Raw genomic sequence first — 8,097 nt, 5'->3', positions numbered from 1 at the left:
TTGCAAAAATTCTTTTATCCATCTTCCTACTTTGTCAACAATGTTATGTTTTCTAATTTTTTTCGCTAATATATTATGATCTACCTTGTCAAAAGCTTTTGCAAAGTCTAGGTAAACCACATCTGTATCTTTTCATTTATCATATTTTTTTATATATGCTTTCATGGTGGACTAACAGTTGGGTTTGTGTACTTTTTCCGGGTACAAAACCATGTTGTCCTATATTGAACAATCTATTTTTCATTAAATGTTTCATTATATTTTTTTCATTACCCTTTCATATACTTTCATAATATGAGATGTCAGACTCACAGGCCTATAATTACTTGCCTCTAGTCTTGAACCACTTTTGAAAGTAGGAGTAATATATGCTAATTTATGCTCATCATAAATCTTGCCTGTATCTATACTTTGTCTTAATAATATTGCTAGCGGCTTTGCGATTGAATGAACCACTTTCTTTAACAATATGGCAGGTACTCCATCTGGTCCTGCTGCTGATCCATTTTTAAATTCATTAATAACCTTCACAATATTGGCTTCTGTAATATCTATATCTGATAAGTATTCAGTATCTTCATCTCTTATTTCTGTATCATTATCTTCATTGCCAATTCTAGGTGTAAATTCACTCTTATATCTTTCTGCTAATATGTTACATATTTCCTGTTTTTCATTCGTTAATCGCCCTTCAATTCTTAGAGGGCCTATTTCTACTCTTATTTTATTCATCTTTTTTGCATATGAATAAAAATTTTAGGGTTTTGCTTGATATTTTGTAGTGTCTTTTCTTCTAGGTTCCATTTTTCATTTTCTTTTGATTGTATAATCTTTTGTTCTGCATTTTCTATCTTACTTTTTAGTTCCATCACTTTCCATGCATTCTTTTCTTTTGCAAGAGCTTTTTTCCACTTTCTGATTTTCTGGAACAAGATCCTTCTGTCTCTTGGAATTCGTGACTGATGTTTACTTTTTTTCTTCGGTATATATTTTTCCACTATTTCCTCTAATATTTTATATAATATATCGGTATTTACCTGTATATCATCACTTACAAATATGTTTTCCCATTCCTTGTTTAATTCTTCATTTATTTTTGACCAATTTATATTCTTTCTACATTTATTTTTGACCAATTTATATTCTTACTATAGAAATTGTATTTTCCATATCCTTCCCATTTTTTCGTCTCTTGCTTTTCTCTGTTTTCGTGTGTTCTGGAACAGACTGTTAGTTCTATGACATTATGGTCCAAAATACTCGTGTTATATACTATTATTTCTTTAACATAGTTCACCTCATTCACAAATACTAGGTCTAAAATATTATCCTTTCTTGTTGGTAGGTAATTTATTTGCTGAATGTTATATTCTAGTAGCATATCTAATAGCTTTTCAAATTGCCTCTTATCTTCTGCACTACTATTGCTCTCTTTTTTATATGTATAAATACAACCACAGTCTCCTATTCGTTCTTTCCATTCTACAAAAGGAGAATTAGTGTCTCCGGATAGGAGTATAGTCCAGTCCTTGTGATTTCTACATATTTCATCCAATTTGTCAATTATTATGTCAAACTCTTTAGTATTAGGGGGTCTATATATTACAATGTTCACTAATTTTTCAGATTCAAATTCTACCGCTATTAATTCACATTCTGTGTTACTATATTTCTCACAGATTTTTCCTTGATTGGCATCTCTCCCATATATCACGGTTCCCCCTTGATTTCTATTTTTTCTATCTGATCTATAAGTTTGGAAACCCTTTATCTGGTCATCATTACCAGTCTCTTGGGAATACCAGGTTTCACTTATATTCAATATTTCTATTTTTTCATTTTGGGTTAGTTCTTCTAAGAACTCTATCTTTCTTTTTGAGTTACTCGAAACTAAACCCTGCGTGTTCATCACTATGATGGTTTGCGTATTATCTCCATTATCTAATATGGGTAATAATAAGGATTTTCCCATGTCTCTTTCCTGTTCTGATATGTTGATCTTTTTTTCATTTCCAGAAATTCGTACATTAAAAAATCCAACTTTTCCATTATATTTGATCTTCCATCTTCATATTGATTCATTTTGTGCATAAACCTGCATTTATCTCCATATCTGCACCATCCCCTAGCATCATAGATACATTGCTTGTTCCTTGTGCTATATCTAGGTGCTGATGCCTCATATCGTGGTGCTGACATTTCATAATGAGTTGTTGGCTTGCTTTTTGCCTTCATCACATGATCTTTGTTCCTTTCTTTATTTGTTTCATTTTTACCTTGATTTTTTATATGTATTTGGTTTTGATTTTGGTTTTTCATGGCTACAGGATGCATGTACCTACATTTCTTATTAAACCTACATCCATTTCCTTCTTTCCAGTTTCTACATATTTTTGGATGTAGATCACTGCATTCCTCTTCATAGCCATCTAGATATGCACATTTGCCATAGATCTCATAATTGTGACATATCTTGGGATGTTTGTAATAACATCTTTCACCAAACCTGCAATTCCCTCCTTTCAAAAGGGTGCATACTGTGTCTTTCTTTTCTTTTTTTTTCTTGTTCTTTCCCATCGGTATGAAGATCCGGGTACAACCTCTTTGGGATTTTATTTTGATTTATCATGTCATAATTTATTTCTTCATATGTATGTTGCTGTATTGCCTCATATGTAGAATCTATGAGTTTCTCTGCATCCATACTCTTATCCTGTTCTTTGTTTTCATTACTCTTTTCTCTCTCTTCAGTCTTATTTTCTTCTTTTCTATTTTCCTCTTCTTCATCTTCTTCATCCTCCACAATCTGTACATTAAGTCTTGATTTAATGACCTTGTCTATCCATACTAGACATGTTGAGCAAAATATTTTTGTGTCCTTATTTTTATTTTGCGCTACTTCAGCACATGAAGGATGCGTAGGTACGTGGCAAGCATAGCATTTCCTAATCAGGTTTTGTGGATTTACAATGCTATACCACACTCTACATAGTTTACATGCTTTAGGCATCCGTTTGCCTATTGCATCAATCAATATATTCACTAATTTCACCATACTTATTTTCTTTGATGGAATGTGTTGATTTTTGTAGTTTTTCTTTTATATGTTTTTGATAACTTGAACTTTCATTGGTATCCCTTCCATTATTTTCATTATATTTTCTACAGATTTGCTCCAGTTTGAAGGATCGTATCCTTTCAATATGTCTGTGAATGCTTTCTCATCTTTTTGGTCGACGTTGTTATTCATCTCCACGATAAGTAAGCAGATTTCTCTGCTTGCCAATTCATCATATTGAATATCGCCAATGCAAGCAAGGTTTCTCCATCTCTTGCCACTGTTAGTCGACTCTTCCATGATTTTCAGATTTTAATAATTCACTCGAAAAAACAACTTATTAGACGGTTTATCACTCTAATCTGATATTAAGCTAATCACCGATAGTCCACAAACACTTTTAGCAATATTTCATTCGCTAATTGTATGTTAGACGCGTATTATCGGGTAGATTATTCAGACCAAGAACGACAACGTATCACCGAGAGAATTTCACATCACAGAGAGAGAGAGAGAGAGAGAGAGAGAGAGAGAGAGAGAGAGAGAGAGCTGGAGAGAAAGGGACTAGGCATGCTCCCCTGTGGTGTCCCATTTTCAGGATTAGTGAAATCGGAATATGCTCTTTGAAAGTCGATCCTGGCATCTCCCAACGAGCACGTAACATGACTGATGAAAAATGCAAGTAACACCAGATTCCAAATACTCTTTTATCGTGGATGAAGCCATTGAATAGGCTAACGACACCATTTATATGGGAGATAAATGAACAATGACATGTCTTATTTGTTATATTACAAGGTTTAAGTATACCAAAGTAATAACGGGAAAAATAGAGCGGTTGCCTACTCCACTGCTTTCGGAACTGTGGTGACTTGGAATATTTCGTCATCTCAGTTCTTCTTAGCGCATACTCTTTTATTCCTCCAGTATTGTGTTATTTCATCTATTTACCGTTATTTTCTTTAACGTACGTCTGGTAGGGGAGCTACACGGCCATAAAGTAAAAGAAAAGCAAGTCCCCTAGTATTGACACCGATTTATTCCTTGTGAATTCAGACTCGGTTAGACCTAACCATTCCAAAAGAAGTTTCGATGGAACTCGGTTACAGTTATCAGCCTTACTGAGGCTTCAGCATATTTATGCTGTGAATCTTAAGTATTCAACCATACTGTGATTTTGTATGAGGGGGCTTCATTATCTTCGTATTTAAATGCTCTCTCTCTCTCTCTCTCTCTCTCTCTCTCTCTCTCTCTCTCTCTCTCTCTCTCTCTCTCTCTCTCTCTCTCTTCCGAACATTTCGTGTCATTCTCGCTCTCCTCTTTCTCTCTTCTCTCTCTCTCTTCTCTCTCTCTCTCTCTCTCTTTCTCTCTTCTTTTCTTTTAAACATTTCGTCTTCCTTTAACTCCGTTCTCTCTCTCTCTCTCTCTCTCTCTCTCTCTCTCTCCTCTCTCTCTCTCTCTCTCTCTCTCATTTAAACTCTCTCTCTCTCTCTAATTCTTTTCGCCTTCTAATTTTGCAGCCAGTCTCTCTCTCTCTCTCTCTCTCTCTTTCTCTCTCTCCTTTGGAACATTTCGTGTTCGATCTCTCTCTCTCTCTCTCTCTCTTCTCTCTCTCTCTCTCTCTTGTAAGGTTTTCGCTTGATTGTGGGTCAAATCTCTCTTCATTCTGGACTTGGTCCACATGTCGTAGGCGTCTAGCTTGGATCTGCATGAAATGTCTGGTTCTTAACTTTATCTTGAAACAACAGGTGTTAATTGTTTTTATTTCCTTGTAGAATGCTCAGTATAATTTATCTGGCCATATTTCGGTAACAGTCTGTGGTGCTGAATTGAAACAAATGACTAACACGTGAAATCAGATACTTTCTGGTGTGTTTGTTTATCACTGCATTAGTCATCATTCTGGTCGAAGTGTTATAATATCATAATATATAACATCTTTTTTGTTTTTGGAAATGGCCCCATATTCATTGCAATTCAACCCCCGTGGGGGTAGTGCTGTCAGTGCACCTCATGGGGTGCACTGTAGGCATTACTTTAGGATCTATGTGGCGTCCCTTCGGCCCCTAGCTGCAACCCCTTTCATTCCTTTTAATGTACCTCCGTTCATATTCTCTTTCTTCCAAATGACTTTCCACCCTCTCTTACCAATTTTTTAATAGTGCGACTGCGAGATATTCCTCCTGTTACACCTTTCAGAGATATTCCTCCTGTTACACCTTTCAAACCTTTTTACTGTCAATTTTCGTTTCAGCGCTGAATGACCTCATAGGTTCCAGTGCTTGGGCTTTGGCCTAAATTCTATATTCTATTCTATTGCAATTCGACAAATAATGACCAAGAGGCAAGATGCCTGGTGAGTGGCCTTGGAAAGTTATAATAATCCTGCCCGCCATATAGCTAGCCACACATACTGTAGGTAAGAGTAGCGCCAGAAGAGGTTAATTAACAGAACATGTTGGCTTGTCAGGAAACGAGGTGGATGACGAGCTCAGTCAGCTATAGTGGAGAAAATGTCACAGTGATTACTAACCCACAGTAGATCAGATGTTCAGGATGCACTGGCATTCCAAGTTGAGAAGAACAGAGAGAGGCCCCTTAGTATCTCGTGATATTCAGAATCTGAAAGAAGTAATAAAAGGATAATTGTCTGTAGAACACTGGTCTTCCCGAGGTTCGAGTTCAGTGCAAGTGTATGATATTTTCTTTCCCTTTCAGTTAAGTCCGTCCTTAGAACCTGGAATTTGGTGATGAAACGAAAGATGATGTTACCATACAAAAATGCCTTTGGCCATATGATAATAGACAGGAGCTCTAGTAGAGTGGCATGAAGGATGTAGAAAGAAGCTTCAGGAAGAAATTTTATTCCAGCATGGTAAGTTGTGTGCAAGATAGTTGTATACATTTTATGGCATCTATTCCAGCATATTCTGATAAATGTGCCACCTATTTTGAGGCATCATATTGCACAATTGCAACGAATTATTTACACAATTTAAATTAATATTCCCATTTAAAACTATGATTTTTTAAGGTACACTGATCGTTTATTCCAAAATGTTTGCCATGAGAATATTATAGAGGGATGAATAAATTTGTTTGTATTTAGCATTTCCCAACGTTTTGTGAGAGAGAGAGAGAGAGAGAGAGAGAGAGAGAGAGAGAGAGAGAGAGAGAGAGAGAGAGTGTAATTGTCGTTAGTGTGTGCTTCGGTTGTTGGAAGAGGGATGGGGTCGTTAGTTTGTTTACGGTGCTGTCTGTCTGTGCAAATGTCGAGGGAGTTTTTTTTTCGGTTTTGAGGGAGTCTTGAGCTGAGTTCTGTGCAAGGCGGACATTGATGGTGGATTATTGTATGTTTCGTGAGTCGTGTGTTTTCCGTTGGATGTCAGTGTTGTCTGTGCATGTGTCTCTTTCTTTTTGCTGGTTTTTTTGGGTTGAAAGTCTGTTTTTCGGTTTTGTTTGTGTAATTTTGTCTACTGTGTTGGCGACCGTGGACACGTCATCCATCTCCCAGCAACCGAGGATCAGAGTGAGTATTGTATGTGGTTATATGTTCTGTGTATCTGTGTTGTGTATTGTTTTTTGTGTTTTTTGAATCCCGCCACAATATAACGGATACTATTACCACCACCATCCAAAATCACAAACCTAGACGAGAGAATTATGCCTTTTTATCGTAATAGGTTTAACAAAAATTCATCTCTTCCTCTAATAAATTTGCCCGTAACTGTACTTAAATGAATGTTATGAAGTTCTTTCAAATTTCAGGTTAACGATCCTCTACCTTGAGACTACACCCCTTCACTTCCGTGGAAGATAATTGTAACAGTACCTGTTACATCAAACTCCCATCCTTGGATTAACGTTGGTGCCCAACGAAATAGTTTACCCGAAGTAAGGGATCGTAATATCTGCATTGATTTATCCCTATTGTAGACACTATCGTATTTATAAATAGAACAATTGAATTATTGAAGTTCTTCAGAGCTTTCCTTTCACCTTTTAACCTCTGTAGTTGTCGCAAAAGTCGCTGGTGATGGTATGCGCATGTAGACTTATTTGTAGATATGAAGGAACACTTTGACCTGACATTCCGTATATAGCAGTATATTTGCCTTAAAAATCAAAGTTTACAACAGAATTCGTTTTTGCTTGGGTATTAACTGACAGACTCTTAATTAGTGGTTATTTTTGTAGTTTTGGCTTTCGAAAACACTGAAAAAGGCATCTCTTCATTTGGGCACAAATGAAATAGTGAAAAGTATATAATGGTAAATTATTGGTCCATTTCTGCTTTCTGTTGACGCCTCCTGAATTCAGGTGTATCGGTTTTATTTTCTATTCCGTCATATTTATCAACTTCTCTCTAACTTGTCTCTCTCTGCGGGCTGATTTCCCTTTGGAGTCCCCTGGGGTTTATTAATCTATTGATTGTGTCCATAAGGGGTTTCATCTGAAGATTTCAAGAAAGAAAAAGCTGTGTGAATGAAGTTGATAATCGGGTAGACTGTCGGAAAAGAACTGAGTTTTACATCGTAGATTCATATACCTTAGGAAATCATAGGATGTGTGAATGTGAACGTGAAGGAAAGACGATTGAATAGTGGAAGGACATGAAGTAATTGGTTTGATATCCTTTGACAGTCAGTATCCCTTGGTGAGTTTTGCTAGACTCCAAGTGTTCAGGTGGTGCTTTCCTTCTTCTTCAGTGTCACTCATTTATCTTTCACACTAACCCAGTTCCTTTGTTGTGGTGGTTATAGTTTGTTCTTTCCTTTCGAGCAAAAATAATTTAATTTTGAAAGTGTTTACCGCTTTTACCGTTCTGAAATATATGAAGAAAACTAAGAGGTTGAGAACGTTAAGAAAAGATTGAGCATCAATCTGTTTGCATAGAGCTAAATTATCAAAACGCAGTCATTAAACTATTTTTTTTTACTTAGAACAAACTTAAGTCAAGCCTTAAAGAGAAACGTTCTCGCATTTTTTTTAATTATCACTGAATAGAGCATTCCTGTAGTTATAAGACAGGCTTCTCA

Source organism: Macrobrachium rosenbergii, chromosome 41 (assembly GCF_040412425.1).
Source record: "Macrobrachium rosenbergii isolate ZJJX-2024 chromosome 41, ASM4041242v1, whole genome shotgun sequence".
Lineage (NCBI taxonomy): Eukaryota > Metazoa > Arthropoda > Malacostraca > Decapoda > Palaemonidae > Macrobrachium > Macrobrachium rosenbergii.
The sequence above is the reverse complement of the archived record's forward strand: the minus strand, read 5'-3'. Positions refer to the sequence as shown.